The sequence below is a fragment of the Protopterus annectens genome, chromosome 8.part0 (assembly GCF_019279795.1).
Source record: "Protopterus annectens isolate FY-2018-M chromosome 8.part0, PAN1.0, whole genome shotgun sequence".
NCBI lineage: Eukaryota > Metazoa > Chordata > Ceratodontiformes > Protopteridae > Protopterus > Protopterus annectens.
In genome coordinates this window covers 714572899-714589972 of record NC_056741.1, presented here as the reverse complement: position 1 = coordinate 714589972, position 17074 = coordinate 714572899, and the positions used below count along the sequence as shown (strand labels likewise).

The 17074-nt window shown below is 45.3% G+C and overlaps 1 protein-coding gene across 2 annotated transcripts in view; it reads right to left on the bottom strand.

The window, feature by feature from the left end:
- The window catches only part of ASH1L (ASH1 like histone lysine methyltransferase), a 3741676-nt gene that overhangs the window by 3319924 nt on the left and 404678 nt on the right, over positions 1–17074 (bottom strand). The window lies entirely within an intron of this gene.

The window sequence follows — 17074 nt, the reverse complement described above, 5'->3', positions numbered from 1 at the left end:
TGCTAACTCCATTATCTGGCGTAGAGCCTCTGTTTTTTTGATTTGGAGGTAGATTTGGCATTCCTCTTTTGACTGGTAGAGTGTGGAAGTGAAACCGGTAACCTTGATCTATGGTTTGTAAAATCCACTTGTCTTTTGTTATGTAGTGCCAGTTCTTTGAAAATAAGGTTAACTTTCCGCCTAGAGGAGCTGCTATTTGTTCCCTGGTAGGCGGAGTTAGGATTAAGTCACTGTGGTTGTGCTGATGTAGTGGCAGTGGCTGTGTCTGTGCCTCTGTTGTTACCTTGCCACTGTCGTCCTCTGTAGGCCCCTCCTCTGGATTGGTTTCTGCCTCTGGAACGTCTATTCCTGCCCCTTTGAAATTTTGTGGAGTCAGGAAAGGACCAATTTTGGCAGGCCAGTTCCTGCTAAACCTTGGGGTTGAACCTGCAAGAAATCTTTGACAGTTTGAACAGATTTTGCCTTTTCTTCCATTTTCTTCATAACCTGCTGGGCAGGTGTACCAAACAAACTTGTCTTGTCCATAGGAGCATCTAGCAACTTAGCTTTAACATGATCCGGTAAAGCTTGTTCCTTTAGCCATGCATGCCTTCTTATCACTGTGCCTGTCATGGCTGATCTAAATGAAGCCTCCAGTGCATCATAGCCACATTTTAAGGAATGGTTGCTAACTTGTTGTATGTTATTTACCATCTCTAATACATATTTCTTATCAAGAGATTCATCAGTGGTTAGTTTTTTAGTTAACTGATCAAGCATAAACTCTTGGTATTGTATCATGTGAAACTGACAGTTTAAAGCTCTAGCTGAGAGAGTAGCTGAAGTGTAGACCTTTTACCCCATCTGTCTAATGACCTTGCTTCCCTTTCAGAAGGAATAGGGTTTTTAGCTGTGGTCGCGGCTACTGCCTTGGGACCCTGGGATATAGTCTCTGGGTCTGCAAGAGGGGCCTTGTAAAGGTGGTGATGAGTATCTGGCACCCTGTAAAATCTGTCTGGTTTGGCAGGGGCTGGGGGTAAAGAGTCTGGAGCGGAGCAAACATCATTGAAAGCATCATCCACCACAGAGAGAACAGGAGGTATAGCTAAGGGCCTGTGCTGTGGGAGGTGCAGAAAGGTCCTAAGTCTTTTTCTGGAGTCTGAAAAATCCTGTTGCTGCCATTGGAACTGTTCTCGCATGGCATGCAAGGTTTCCCCAAAGGAGAATTCTTCTGGTGGGGAAGCAGCTGGAATGGATTCTTCAGCATCAGAATCTTCAAAATTGGAGAAGGGAGCCTCTGGCTGGTCAGTTAGGTCTGATTCATCAGCAGAATCATCAGAAGACACTGGCTCAGGGGGCTCTGCCCTAGGTCTCTTCTCTGGGGGCTGAGAGGCCCTGTCTGGGTGAGATTGAGATCCTCTACTTAAAGAAATTAAATCTTCTGCCAAAGAAAGCATTTGAGAACTAGAAGAGGGCCTGGATGTGGGGGGTTTAACAGGCACTGATTTAGTAGTCTTGGCTGCTTTAGCCCTGGCGAAGGCCTTAATGGACATGGCTGCTGGAGGCCTAGCAGCACCACGTGCTGGGGTAGAGACATCCAAGGGGATGGTGTCTGATAAGTCAACCACCGTAGTGGGCACAATTTCTGAGGTCGATTCAAGAGTTGTAGCAGGGGCCTCAGTTGTAAGAATAGGTTCAGCTGTACTTTGATCAGTTTTCTTGGTTTCGCCGAAACCGAGACACTCATGTTTGCTTTACCGTGGTTTCGGCCGAAACCGCGGACCGCGAGTGTCGGTCTTTATCTTTGCGTTTTTGGTAGATTGGGTAGTCGGAGGATCCGACGGCATAATGTACGCAAAATCAGTACCGAAAAACTGTTCTGCAAACTCCGACCGACGCCTAAGCGTTCGTCGGTTGAAAGAGGCACAGGCGAACAGGCTGCTACGTCGTGGGCTGGGCCTAAACAAGGCAGACAGTAAGAGTGGAAATCTTTATGAGGTATTTGTTTCCCACAGGTTAAACAATTGTTAACTTTTTCTGACATCGGCTGAGGCAAGAAAGAGTCCCCAACGGGTACTTAGCTTTAGAAGTCTTCGAAGTAGTATTCGGTAGAAGTAATCTCTGGATCCGACCGACCGGCACTTGCGAACAGCTTCTGCTTCGCGCCAGCGGCAAGAAAGACTGGGGAAAATGGCGTCGGCTGATGCTTTTATACCCGAAGACCAACAGAGATGACGTCGGGTGGAGTGCGACATCAGCCGAAGCCGGACCCGGACTTTGGAATCCGGCCGACTGCAGGGCTGCCTGACGACAGGACAACCCACTTGTTATGACTGCAGATGCATCCATGAAGGACATTCTTAGTTACCTATGCACGTCCAAAAAAATGCAAAAAGGGATTCATCTTTGTTGGACCAATTGGAAAAAAACACAGGAAGATGAATGTAGCTGTTAACATTATTCTCGGAAACTACTTTATGTAAAAAGGGAAGGGTTCATACACAGAGAAAACTAGAGAAACTAAGGAGGGAAGAATCAGGTGCTTGCAATTCTGAAACCCTTTTGGCAGTGGTTATCGCCACTCCAAACTAAGTTTTCCAAGATAAAAGCTTCAAATCTGAGGAGGCTGAAGGTTCAAAAGGGGGCTAGTTAGAACATGTAAATGCAGATCTCCCAGGGAGACCGGATCCCATACTGGTGGATGACGAAGAAAAGCACATTTATGAAAGACCTTGCAAATCTTGACAGCAGCCAAGGGCATACTATCTCTATCAATATAAAAGTTCGGAATGACCGATAACTGTACTTTGATAGTACTGATGCTACAGCCTAACCTGAACAACTCCAAGGGGTCAAGGAAGGGATCAAGTCCCTAAGCCTCCAACCACAAAACAAACCTCTTCCATTTACTGGTATACCACTTTTCTAGTGGATTCTTTCTAAGAGGCGGACTGCATATGAACTACTGCTCGAGAAATCTTGAATTTCTTGGCCAATGAGGGAAATGCAGGAATCATTCATTCAACTAGATCCTGAATGGAATCACACACCCAAGTGGAGTGCTTCAGAGGAGGCCAAAGGAAGCAAAAGCACACTTAGTGAGGCCAAAAGGGGGTGATGAGGATCACTGAGGCTCTGTGAAGAGACCCAGGGGCCAAGCAAACGTCAGAGCATCCCTGGGTGCCTGTCCTGGAGGGAGAACAATGGCATAATAGCTAAAGCACTTGGCGTTGGGGTATTGGGCAGGGACACAAACAGATAGCAATATAGAATGCCCCACTGCTGAAAAGTCCAAGCTGCCACTGTTGGCTTTAGGGACCACCTGTGAGGCAATAAGATGCGCCTGCTGAGGCTGCTGCCCAGAATGCTGGATTTCCCTGGGATATCTGATGCTACCAGAAACTGCTGAGAGAAGATCATCCACTTGCCAAATCCTCATGGCCTTCAGCCAAACAGGGTAAGAATAAGTTTCACCCATTTTTGTTGAGATATCAGACGACAGACATGTTGTCCATCTGTACCACAATCACACCTCTGGAGAGGTCGTCATGAAATGCTAGGACCTCTCTCATCATCAGAACGCTGATGTGAATGTGAGCCTCTGTGGAAGACAAAGACCCATGAACTGCCCTCCCTCTGAAATGCCCCCCACCCACCCACCCCAGGAGGAGGGCATCTCTGGTGACCATGGCCGAAGAAGGCGGCATTAGAAATGGTCTCCCTTGAACCACTAAGAGACAGTAACCACCACCACTGAAATCTGCTCATGACATGCTCTCATCAGCCATATAGGGAAATCCAATGGGTGCATTTGGAGGGAGCACTGAACTGCCATAGTCCACTGCAGGGTCCTCATGACATCTGTCTAAAGGGACCGGTCCTATCAATCCTACCATATGACACAACAGTCTTAGAAAAGCATTAGCCAGAGGTTTTTGAGTTGCAAGCACTGCCATGGCCTCAGCCAGAAGACTGAAAACTCTGGAGCTTGGGAGCCTGGCAATTTGATAGACCATGTGCAGATGACATCCTATGAACTCTTAAGACTTCTACAAGCTGAAGGCTCGATTGGGGGGGGGGGGGGTTGACTATAATGCCCAAGTTGTTGCATAGTTGGAGAAAGGAATCCTTGGCTGAGATAAACAATGCCACTGTGGGGGTGTAGGGAGCCAATTGTCCAGGTATGGGAAGACCTGAAATCCTTGCAGCCGGAGCCAGGCTGTGACTACTGCCATGCACTTGACAAACACCAGGGGTTGTAGTGAGACCAAATGGGAGGTCCCTGAACGGACAAAGATTGGCTCCTAGTCAGAAGTGAAGAAACCTCTGGGAACACAAACCTTGTTTTGATGTGATGACAGGTGCCCTTCAGGTCTGTTAAGTACATCCAATAGTCCTTTCTCAGAAGAAGTAATACGGACTGCACTGTGACCATCTGGAACTCGGTCTTTTTTGATTAACTTGTTTAGCTTGCCGAAGTCCAAGATTTGTCTGAGGTCCTTTGTTTTCTTTCGTACTAAAACGGATCTAGAATAGTCCCCGGACACTACCTGGTCTGGTGGGACCTCTTGAATGACTCAATTTGAAAGCAGCTTTTGGATCTCTGCCACTGCACAAAGTCTCTGATGAAGAGGAACATCTGCAAGACATTTTGGGAGACATTTTCAAATTCCTATAAAGTGAATGACATAACCTTTGAATATGACTCTCAACACCCAGGTGTCTGAGGTGAAGGCCTCCCAAGCTTTGGGGTGGAGAGCTAAATGACCCTCAATTGTTTCCTGAGGTAAACAGCCAAGCAAGCCTTCAGGATTGCTGAAAGGACCCAACAGAAAAACCCCGCTGAAGCCCTGATTCTGCAGACCACCTCTGCCCCTCTGGTGGCATCTGTTAGGATCCCTCCCTGCTCTCTGAAGGAACCTTCCCGGGGAGCATCCTGGGAAGAGAAAATACAGTTGTGTACACGCCATAAATGTAAATGTTAGTGTGTATTCACTGTTGCACTCCTGACTTGTGGGATCTCCCTCCATGTAAGCCCTAGGCCTGCCTAACGGACAATAATTGCCCCTCCTTCTGAAGCCAGAGTACACCATATCTAATGACACTACATTTGGGTATAAAGGGAGTCAGCCATCTCAATGACCTCAGTACGAGACCCCCCTAGTGTGTCCTTACGGTCAGGAGTCTGGGATGCTGTATTCCAGGAACAAGTCAGGAGGAGGAAAAGGGCCACCCCTGACTGAGAAGGTGAATGTCCTATCCTAACCCATAGGTCAGAGGGGAAAGAGGGAGGGAAAGAATATTGCAACAGTGAATGCACTTGAACATCTCCATTTACGGTAAGTGTACACAAATGTAGAACATTCTTTGTTTTCACTGCTGCAGTCCTGACTTGTGGGAGGATTCTCAAAGCTGAAAAGGAAGGTGCTTGGAAAGATTAAGGAGAAGTGAGGATGCCCTGCAAAACAGCAGTGGCAAAACCTACTCTAGGACTTGGAAAAGGTAGAAAGATGGTACTATTTAGTGAAGGTATGCAAAGGACCAAGTACCTGCTTCTAAAATGCTATTGGTGGCCACCCTTTTAAGAAAACAGTAGAGGTAGCCTCACAGCATCAGGAGGGTTCATACCATGACAGCTGTAACAAAAGGAGATACAGTGGGAGATCCAATTAGAAATAGTTTGTTCTGAAACTGATCTCGCCTCAGAGTTACTGGCAAAGGACACAGAAAGTAGGTCCGATTTCCTGATATTCTTGGTTCTGACCAAGTAGTAGCACAATTACCTTTGCACATCTAAAGAATTGAGTATCCTTTCTCCCTTTCTCTGTGGGTTAGGAAAGAATGTAGGTAAATGTATGGTCTGGTTTAAAGAAGTCTCTGCCACCACCAAGGGCATAAAGGAAGGGTGTGTCCTAAGAGTCAGTCTGAATGGGTGGAAAATGATGAATGCTTACACACACAAGAACCTGAAGCTCTGATACCCTTTTGGCTAAGGTAATGAGCAGGAAGGTTGTCTTCCAGGTAAGGAATTTCATATCAGTGTAAGCCGCTGGTTCAAAAGGTGGAATGATGAACTTCGACAGAATGAAGTTGAGGAGGCCTGATGTGGGCAACCCCTCTTAGAAACTGCTTCATGAAGGGATGTGAAGACAGTGGAGGTTGAGAGGGTAGATAGAGAAAAATAGCTGAAGCACGGATTTTTATAGAGGAGTAGGGAAACCTTTTTAAAAAAAGGCTAGAGAAGTATGACAGGATAAAAAGGCATCTGAGCTTGATGAAGATTTTGGCCCTTCTGTCTGCACCAAAGAATGAATCTTTTCCACTTGGCGGAATAAGTCTCCCTAATGTTGGGTTTCTTGGCCTCTTTTAGAATGCCCAGGACCTGCTCGTCGAGGAGCGACAACTTCAACAGGATCAACATATCATCCAAGCTGTCAATTTGAGTGTGTGCAGCATGTGGTTTATTACTGTGTCTTTGTTCTGCGTTAGCAGGTCCACTCTCTGTGGCAGCTGCCATGGCTCCCTGTTGGTAAGTCTGAGTAACAGAGGATACCAGTACTGTCTCAGCCAGTATGGGTCTATCAAAATTACTCTTGGCATCTCTGCATTATTTTCAGCAACAATCTAAGCAGCAGAAGTCTAGGAGAGAAGGCATAAAGGAATAGGCCGGTCCAATGAAAATAAAAGGCATCTCATTTTGTCCCTGGAGCAAAACTTTTTCAAATGAGCATTTGTTTTGCAGGCACAAAGGTCTATCTGTGGAATTCCCCCATTTTTTGGCTACACTGAGAAATGCTTCCCAATGCAGTTGCCACTAGTGGGGGGTCTGACTGGCTCCTGCTGAGGTGATCCACTAGTTGATTGATTACTCCTGGTAGGTACTGCCATGAGGCACAGCCCTAGGGAGTTTGCTGTTTCCCCAAAGATCCATGACTAGATGACAAGGGGAGTAAGAGTGGGTCCCACTCTGCTTGTTTATGCATCACATAACTGTGGTATTGTTCGTCTTCACCAGGATGACCCCAGGTTTCCATTTCTTTTCGAAAACAATCAGGCCTTTTTGGACTGCCATTAGATTTTTTAGGTTGATGTGTTTGTTTTTGAACTTGGGAGTCCCATTTTCCTTGAGTCTCAATGTTGTTGAAGTGGGCTTCCTAGACTATTTCAGATGCATCTGCTGTCAAAGTCTGGTCCTGTGGGTCGAACCTAAAGGGAAGGCCTGGACAGCAGCAGCATGCCTGGGTCCAACAGGCAAACTCTTTCCTGAGGCAGGGAAGTAGTTTTATTCTGAAAGTGAGAGACTGTGAATGTTGGCACCACACATTCTTGAGATACCACTGCAGTTACCTCATAAGCAGTCTAACCAGGGGGGTCATGAGAATGCAAGAGGCCATGTAGCCCTGGGCCCTGAGATACTGTGAGGTATTTCTTTTCCGAGATCCTTCGGAAGTAAAGGTTTAGGAAGATGACCTTATCCGGAGGAAAGAAAGCCTGCTGAAGAGCTGAGTCCTGCAAGTCTCCTAGAAACACAATTTTCCTTGCGGCGTTTGTTTGAGATTTTGTATATTGAAGGTGAACCCCACTGAGATTGAGTGTCAAGCATAAAGCAGGTCTGCTTTCAGCTTTTCTAGGCTTGTTGCCTGAATGAGGCAATCGTCTAAGGATAAATCTGAATTCACTTTGCCCTGCTATCACTGGGGCTAGGCATTTTATGAAGACCTTGGGTGCAGTAGATAAGTCAAAGGGCAGAGCACCGAACTGACAGTGCATCACACCAACTGGAGTAAGAGTCTACTAATACCAAATAACGTTGACCATTCCACTCAAAGATGTCAGTGGCTACTGTTAACCAAGGTAGTTCAGGAATCTGGTTTAGGTGAAGTGGTTCCTTCTCCTGGTGTTGTTTTGTACTATTACACATGGAACAAGATGAAAGTGCTCTCTCAATGTCTTCTGACATAGAAGGCCAAAATACTAGACTATGCACCTTTCTTTTTGTAGAGTCGGTTCATGGGTGACCACAATGCGAGACAGTAATGTACTCTTGTTGCAAAACCTTTGGAACAATTACTTTCGGACCTTTCATAATGATACCATTCTCAGACAAAACCTCATCTCTGTATGGAAACTAAGGTTGCACTTCTTGAGGTAAATTAGATTGCTTTGATGGCCATCCTTGACTGATAAAGTGGTTGAGCCTTTGTAAAACTGGATCTGTGGCTGCGTGATCTCTCAGCTCATTGAGACACATGGGAGAAAAATTATTCACTTCGATGACTTGAAAATCAACGTTCTCATTCTTGTGCTATTCAGTGGTGTTTCTGGGCGATCTGGACAATGTACTGGCAAAATAAAGAAGTTTGCCTTTCTTGTAGACAAGAATGAATTTATATTTTTGCAATCTCAGCATCATGTTTTGCAGTCTGGCTACAGCAAAATGCATAGGCTTCCTTAAGATCGTGACTAGAGGTTGGCGGTCTACTTCGATCTGGATAGGTCTACCAGAAACATAATCATGGAACTTTGAACATGCAAACACAAATTTCAAAAATATGGCATATAAAATATGCCAAAAATATGGCAATATAAAGGAATTCCCAATACTATTCTAGCATGTCAAAAGGTCAGTTGTCAATCTCCTCTCCAGTCCAGCTGGTGAATCTGGGAATCTTGAGACAATGTTACAACTGCCTCATGTACAGAGACAACCCTCTCCTCCTCCCAACAAATTCCAACACATGCGAGAGATGCAACAATATAGCCAAACTGGAGGCTAAGCTCTCTCAACTCAGTACTGGCATAACCAGTCAGGAGGAGAAGGAAACCACACTCACTACAATTCCAGTCTCACAAAGACCTACCATGACAGCAAACCAAAAACAAACATACAAAAACATACTTGGAGGCTCTAAATAAAAATATGCCTAAGCAGCAGAGACCTCCAAAGCAGACACCCAAGCAACCGCTACCCCAAAACAAAACACGTGCAACACATAGCTCACAAAGCCAGTGTGCTGAACAGTCACAGCCCTTAAGGCTAAACAACACACCTGATACACTTGTAATAGGTGACTCTATCGTCAAGCACACTGACGTCCCACTCACCAGGCTGAACAAGGAGAAGGTCACGGTGAGCTGCCGGTCAGGCACTAGGATCCACCACATAACACAAGCACTCAGGTCACTCCAAGGCAAGTACAAATATGACTCAGTCATTGTCCATGCTGGTGTGAATGACCTGAGATGTACCTCCCTGGACTACATGAAGAGAGACAGAGGAGCTCTCTGAGCATGTAGCCCAGGCCGGTATGACCCTGACCTTGAGTAGCATCTTACCCTCACCAAGAATGATGCCACAATATGAAGACAAGATGATCAATTTCAACAACTGGCTTAAATATTGGTGTCATTCAAAGGGGATACAATGCCTGTCAGCCTGGGATGACATGCTCGACAAGCCACGATACTTCGCTAGGGACGGCTTGCACCTGTCACCCCTGGGCTTTTGGATATTGGAAAAGGCTCTTGCTACCCCCATAGTGCCTTTTTTAGGCAAGGCTCAAAAGACAAACCCACCACCATAGGTATCACAAGGGATAAGAAACTAAGAGTAATGCTACTCAACGCCAGAAGTCTAAACCTCAAGATGCACGCTCTCAAAACTCTCCTTAGCATGGAGAACATCAATATCTGTGCAGTAACAGAAACCTGATTCAAGGCTCCCGAGAGCACCCCAGCACTACCAGGTTATACCTCATACCATGCTTTACGGCCCAAAAACTTGGACCGAACCACAAAAGGAGGGGGAGTATCAATATTCGTCAAAGATACCCACACCTCCAGGTTGGTGGCACAGCACGAATCATCAGAGACTATCCATGTGCAACTAACAGTGGGTAAAACTGCCTTCCAGTTTATAGCCTGCTACAGACCACCCTCCCAAACCCAGGAACCCCACTCGGCCTTCCTGAGAACACTGGAAAATATGAAAGCCTCTCCAAACACCATTATATTGGGCGACTTCAACTACCCAAACATAGACTGGGAGCATTACTCTAGCTCCAACACCCTAGCCCAAAGGTTCCTAGAATTTATAAACTCAAATGCTATGGAACAACTTGTTACCACTCCCACAAGAGGGGAAAACATACTGGACCTGATCATCACCAACATGGGGACTCTATGCTCCAGACCAGAAGTGTATCCCTCACTGGTAAGATCAGACCATAAACTAATCTCACTGGATATTCACATCCCGACCCCACCCTCTGCCCAGAAAACCACAGTGAAAAACTTCTCTAAAGCAAATTTCACACTCCTCAAAACTGAGGTGGAATCCTTCAAAGCCCCCGGGCCTGTGGAAAATACGGCCCAGACCACAAAATCCTTTATAAACGCATTCCATGAACACCTTCAAGAATGCATGGATCATGCAATCCCAAATAAAACCAAAACCCAATCCTCCAAAGGCAGAAGTCCTGTCTGGTGGACCCCAGCCATAAACAAACTTTACAATAGAAGGAGGAAGCTACTACATGATAGAGCAAAATCTCAAAAAGGGAAAGCATCTCTGATCAGTATTGGCAAAAAACTACAGGCACTCATAAAATCATCTAAGGCCAGCTTCGAGAGAAAAACTGCACAGGACACTAAGGATAATCACAAGGCTTTCTTTAGTTATGTTAGGAACCTGGGTGGGAATTCCCAGATATGCTCAGAATTATTCCAAAATGACAAAAAATACACCGAACCCACATACACTGCCAACATCCTAGCTGACATGTTCAGCGCAAACTCCCCCCCCCCTTCCCACCAAAAGAGCTAATATCTATCCCAGCAGAGTGCTGCCCCCCTGACATCTCAGATGCTCAGGTAAGAGCCGCCCTCTCCAAAGCAAAAAACACGGCATCAATGGGACCAGACGGTGTCCCGGGCTGCGTCCTACATGAACTCCAATAAGAGCTAAACCCAAACATAAAATAAGAAGTTATGTACTCACCATAACGTTCCATCTGAGAAGGTACACTTCATTTGTCAGCAACCTTTGGGAATCAGATCCGACCTCGGATCTGAGCCGGCAGTTTTCAATAGCTTTAGATCGGAGCTCCAAGCTCCTCCCCCTACCCATAATCCCCTGCCAGCCCTGACTGACCTCAGATCAAGTTTGCCCAGCAGCAGAAAAGTACAGTTTTGTACCTACCATAAATGTAGATGTTCGAGTGCTAATACAGCTGCAGTCATAACAGATGGGTTCTCCTGCCGTCAGGCGGGTCCTCGGTCGGCCGAATTCCAAAGTCTAGGTCCGGCGTCGGTTGTCGTCGCTTCTTCCCTGACATCAGTGCGCCAGGGGTATAAAAGAACCAGCTGACGCCATTTTCTTCAATTTTTCTTGCCCCAGATGTCAGGTGCCCCCAGAAGGAAGGCAATACATAAATTTATGTAATAAAGCAATGCAATATATTCAAAATACAGCAGTTGCAAGCAAATACACCATAAACGAATACCCCAATCAGGTTGTATGAGGAGGTGTTAGCCAATAGGCCTGTCCCAAGAGGGGAAGGAGGGGGGGAAACCTGGACTGCAGCTGTATTAGTACTCGAACATCTACATTTATGGTAGGTACAAAACTGTACTATGTTCATCGTGCATACAGCTGCAGTCATAACAGATGGGTAGAATCCCAAAGCTAAGAAAGGGGTGGAAGTCACTAGGTGGAACTAGGAGGAGCCAGGATGCCCTGCAAGACTGCAGTGGCAAAGCCTGCTCTAGTTTTGGAGTATAATGGTAGGTGGTAGTGCTTGGAGAAGGTATGCACAGAACTCCAAGTGGCTGCTTCCAAGATATCTTTGGTAGGAACTCCTCTGAGGAAAGCTGCAGAGGTAGCTGTGGCCCTTGTGGAGTGAGATTTGATGCCTGCAGGTACAGTTTTACCATGAAAAGAGTAACAAAAGCGTATGCAGTGGGCTATCCATTTTATGCAGTGGGCTATCCATTTTGAGATTGTCTGTTTGGAAATTGGCTTCCCTTGAGCTCCTATAGCATAGGACACAAAGAGCTATTCTGTTTTTCTGAAAGGCTTTGTTCTGTCCAAATAATAACGCAGCTGTCTGTGGATGTCCAAGGAATGTAGTAGTCTCTCCCCTTTGTTTTGAGGATTAGGGTAAAAAGTAGGTAAGTGGATAGCCTGATTCAAAGCTACCCTGGATACCACCTTTGGCATAAAGGACGGGTTGGTTCGTAAGGAAACTCTGTCCTGATGGAAGATGATAAAAGGCTGCACAGCCATGAGGGCTTGTAGTTCCGATACCCTGTGAGCTGAGGCGATAGCCAGAAGAAAAGCTGTTTTCCAGGACAAATACTGCAAATCTGTTGAGGCAGCTGGCTCAAAGGGAGGCAAGGTCAGCTTTTCTAGAATGAAATTGAGATCCCAAGCAGGTATTGGTTGTTTCCTTGGGGGCTTTATATTCTTAGCCCCTCTTAGGAACTGTCTTAAGAGGGGGTGAGAGAATAAAGGTGGATCAGTGTTGTATTCTGCAGAAATGGCTGAGGGATGGATTTTGATGGAGGAAAATGAAAGTCCACTGCTTAGCAGCTCAGCTAAATACTGTAATATTTGAGGTAAATTCAGTTTTCCAGGATTCTGGCCCTTTTTCTCATTCCAGGCACAAAACCATTTCCATTTTGCGGAGTAAGCTTTTCTAGTAGACGGCCTTCTGGCCTCCAAAATGACATACTGCACCTCTTTGGAGAGTAGGTTCTGTTGTAATGTTAAGGAATCTTCCATGCGGCCAGATTGAGTGTTTTCAGCTGACTGTGAAGAGTTTTGAAGCTGTGCTGAGTCAGAAGAAGAGGCATTAGAGGTAGGGTCCATGGTGGGGAATGAGTCAGACTCCTCAGGAGTGGGTACCAGTGCTGTCTTGGCCAGTCTGGAGCAATGAGAATCATCTTTGGTCTGTCTGCTCTGGTTTTTAATAGAACTTTGGGCAGCAGAGGAAGAGGCGAAAAGGCATAAACTTTCATTGTTGTCCAACTGAAAGAAAAAGTGTCCACTCTCCAGGCCTGTGGATGAAAAGTCCTTGAGCAGAATTTTGTCAATTGGTGATTTTGGTGGGAGGCAAAGAGATCTATGTCTGGCCTTCCCCATGCTTGTATTATCTCTGTAAAAACTTGAGGATGCAACTTCCATTTGTGTGGATCTGTCATATTTCTGCTTAGGTTGTCTGCCAGCGTGTTTTCCTTGCCTGGCAAGTACTGTGCTTGAAGTTCGATTTGTAATTCCAGAGCCGTGTTCCAAAGTGACATGGCTAGCCTGCATAGGGGGTATGAATGGGTTCCTCCATGTTTGTTTATGTACCACATTACTGTGGTGTTGTCTGTCCTTATCAATAGGTGACCTGGAAGCAGAAGGTCTTTGAAAGCTATAACAGCATTTATTACTGCTAGCATTTCCTTTTGATTGATGTGAAGGTCCTTTTCTTTTTGGGACCATTTGCCCTGAATGCACCGATCTGTCATGTGCGCCCCCCAGGCGTAGTCCGAGGCGTCTGTAGTGATGACTTGATTTGTTTGAGGCTTGCAGAATGGGAGACCTGTGTTTGTTTGGCATGCTTGAGCCCACCACAGAAATTCCTTTTGAAGACATGGAATTAGTGGTATTATTGTTTCCAAACTGTGGCTGTGTTGAGACCACAGGTTTTTCAGGTACCATTGCAGTTTCCTCATATGCAGCTTTGCACATGGGATTAGTAGGATGCAAGATGCCATGAACCCCAGAGCCTGCAGGATTTTACTTGCAGTCAGCCTGGTGAAATTTGCTAGTTTTCTTAAGTACTGAGTTAGTTGCCCCTGTTTCTCTGGCATGAGGTAAGCCATCTGGGTGTTTGTGTCCAAGTTGGCACCCAGGAAAATGATTTTCTGAGAGGGTATTAGCCTTGATTTCTTTTTGTTGACTGTGTATCCCAGAGAATTCAACAACATTATTACAAAAGCCAGATGTTTCAGAAGTATGTGCTTGCTGTCCGCTTGGATCAGGCAGTCGTCCAAATATGGGTATATTTGTATCCCTTGAAGTCTGCAGTAGGCAATTACTGATGCCAGGCATTTCGTGAATACTCTGGGCGCAGTAGATAAGCCAAAGGGCAATGCAGAGAATTGATAATGGGTTGAACCTGCAAGAAATCTGAGGTATCTTCTGCAATTTTGTCTGACTGGGACATGCAGGTATGCCTCCTTGAGGACCAATGTTACCAGCCAAGACTCCTTGCCCAGCATGGGAAGAAGCTGCTGTAATGTGAGCATCTTGAATTTTGGTACGAGTAAAAATGTGTTTAGGATGGATAGGTCCAAAATAGGTCTCCAATCTTTTCCCTTCCTTGGTACCAGGAATAGTCTGGAATAAAAACCTTGACCTTGTCCTTGAGTAGGTACCTCTTGAATAGCTTTCATGTCCATGAGATCTGAAATTTGTCTTTGTGCCTCTGCCCTTTGATTGTGTGGCAGGTTTGGCATGCCTCTCATTTTTGGAAGGGTGTGAAAATGGAATCTGTAGCCTCTGTTTATAATGTCCAGGATCCATTTGTCTTTTGTGACAATATGCCAATTTTTTCGAAAATAATGCCAGTTTTCTACTTAAGGGTGCTGCCATTTGAGCCTTGCTTGGCATGCAAAGGGGAAAGTCACTGGGCTTGCTTTCTGAATGGCTGCGAACTATCCTCACCACCTCTTTGTGTAGGAGCTTGCCATTGTCTGCCTCTAAACGATCCTTGAGATTGCCCTCTGCCCCTCGGGCGCCTGTATCTACCTCTGTATCTACCTCTAGGACCAATTTTTGGAAGGCCAATTTCTACTGAAACGTGGAGGTTGTACCTGTAGAAAATCTTTCACTGTTTGCATTGATTATTAAATCATATATAAAGCTGATAGAAAGTGTATAGTCATCCCCTTTGGCAAAAACAAAGTGCCCACAAATTACCACACAGGTGGTAATCCATTAAGTACAGAAGTAATTAGGGACCTGGGGACCCAAGTTGATAGCAATCTCTCATTTGACAACCACGTGGCCAAAGTGGTTAGAAAAACATTTTATATAGCCCACCTAATCATGAAGGGATTCACATCCAGATCAGGGGAGGTCATCGTGTCTCTTTACTCATCCCTCATCAGGCCCATAATTGAGTACAATGCCCCTTTTGGGATGTACCTTACCAGACACCTGCAGCAACTGGAAAGACCCCAAAAGTACCTCACCAAGAGGATCAAAGGGCTCAAACAGATGCCGTATGCTGCCCGGTTAAAGAAACTCTAGCTCTACTCAGTGGCATACCGCCTGCTCAGAGGCAATCTGTGCCTGACGTATAAAGCCATGTCCAACCCGGAATTAATGGACATGCTGCACCTCAGAAAATCCAAATCCCATCGAGCTCTGGCTCGAGAGACTTGAACCTCAGCACTGAAATAAATAGGACATGCTGGAGGGACAGATTCATAACCCAGAGGCTCCCTTCACTCTGGAATAAAATCACAGTCCAGGTTAGGCAGAGTCCCTCATTGACTGGCTTCAAGAGGAATCTTGATGAGTGGATGGGAGATCGTAGGTTTACCCCGGGTATCACTTCTGTGTCACTGTTAGACAGAGGCACAGTATACTAACCTCAAAAAAGGGCATAGTAAAATTTAAAATGGGTGGCGAAAGCCAAACACACTCTGGCTAGGCTTATAAATGCCCTAGGGCAGATAGCCTAGTATGAACCTATGAACATTTGAGTCATTTTTATTTGATGGCCTCTAACATATTCAACAAACCACTGCAAGTGTCTTTATTGGACTGTTATAAGTTGTACCTGCCTAAAGAAAAATATCCGTCACTTCAGGAACGTGCCCTGTTCATGACATTTCTGTTGGGGAGTATGTACATTTGCAAGCAATTTTTTTCTCGTATGAAATATGCAAAAAATAAAATCAGAACGAAAATTTCAGATGAGCATCTTGAAAATACTCTTCGCATCGCCACTACCGCTATAAAAACCGATATAGACGCAATAGTATCAAAAAGACAGGCTCAGTGACCACGTTAAAAAGGTTATGCTCATAATGTTTATTACACAAAAGGACAATCTTGACTTGACAACCTGAACCTCCTGATATGGACACTTTAAGAAAGTATAACAAGAACTATGACCAATGTGTTTGAATTCTGCAAAGGTCTGTGCCTGGCTACACCCTTGTGAACAAGTTTCATGTATAAACATTGCCACTGCTAATAAAGTCAGTTATTTGTTGAAATTTGTGAAAAGAAAAACACTGGAAGACCCCTTTCAAAATTTCAGCAAACACTGGGAAACAACTCAAGTTGGAGATGTATAGTAATCTAAGGAAGAAGTACAAAAAAGTGTCATCTGATGATGCTATGCCTCATTGAGTGGATCTGTACAAGTCATCAGCTGAAATGTGTACTCATGCATATTGGAGAGGCAACGGCAAAAAAGCAGGTGTGAGATAACCTTGTGAAATTGGAGTGTGTTGTCGCATATTATCTCATGTTCTTTGTGGCTCTGTAGTAAGTGGGTGAACCAAAGTTGAATGTGTTCTACCATCTGTTAGTCAGTGGAACAAATGTACAAATACAAATTGTTCATTTTTTAAGAAGTAAAGGTCTCATCACTGCTGCAAGCTGTGCATCACCACTGAGGCACCTTTTCACCTTCAGACCAGCCTCAGCAGACGGCAGTGCAAAAGCAACAAATCTTGCCAGTGCCAGATGTAGCCATGTCTTGAATAATTTCAGGGGCAGATTCCAAAGCTAGAATTGTGCCTTTCCAAAGGGGTGCTAGTTTGAGAATACAACTGATGAACCTTCTATCATCTTCAGACCAGCCTCACCAAACAGCAGTGCAAAAGCAACAAACCTTGCCAGTGCCAGATGTAGTCATGTCTTGAATAATTTCAGGGACAGATTCCAAAGCTAGAAATGTGCCTTTCCAAAGGGGTGCTCAGTTTGAGAATACCACTGATGAACCTTCTTTCATCTTCAGACCAGCCTCAGCAGACAGCAGTGCAAAAGCAACAAATCTTGCCAGCGCCAGATGTAGTCATGTCT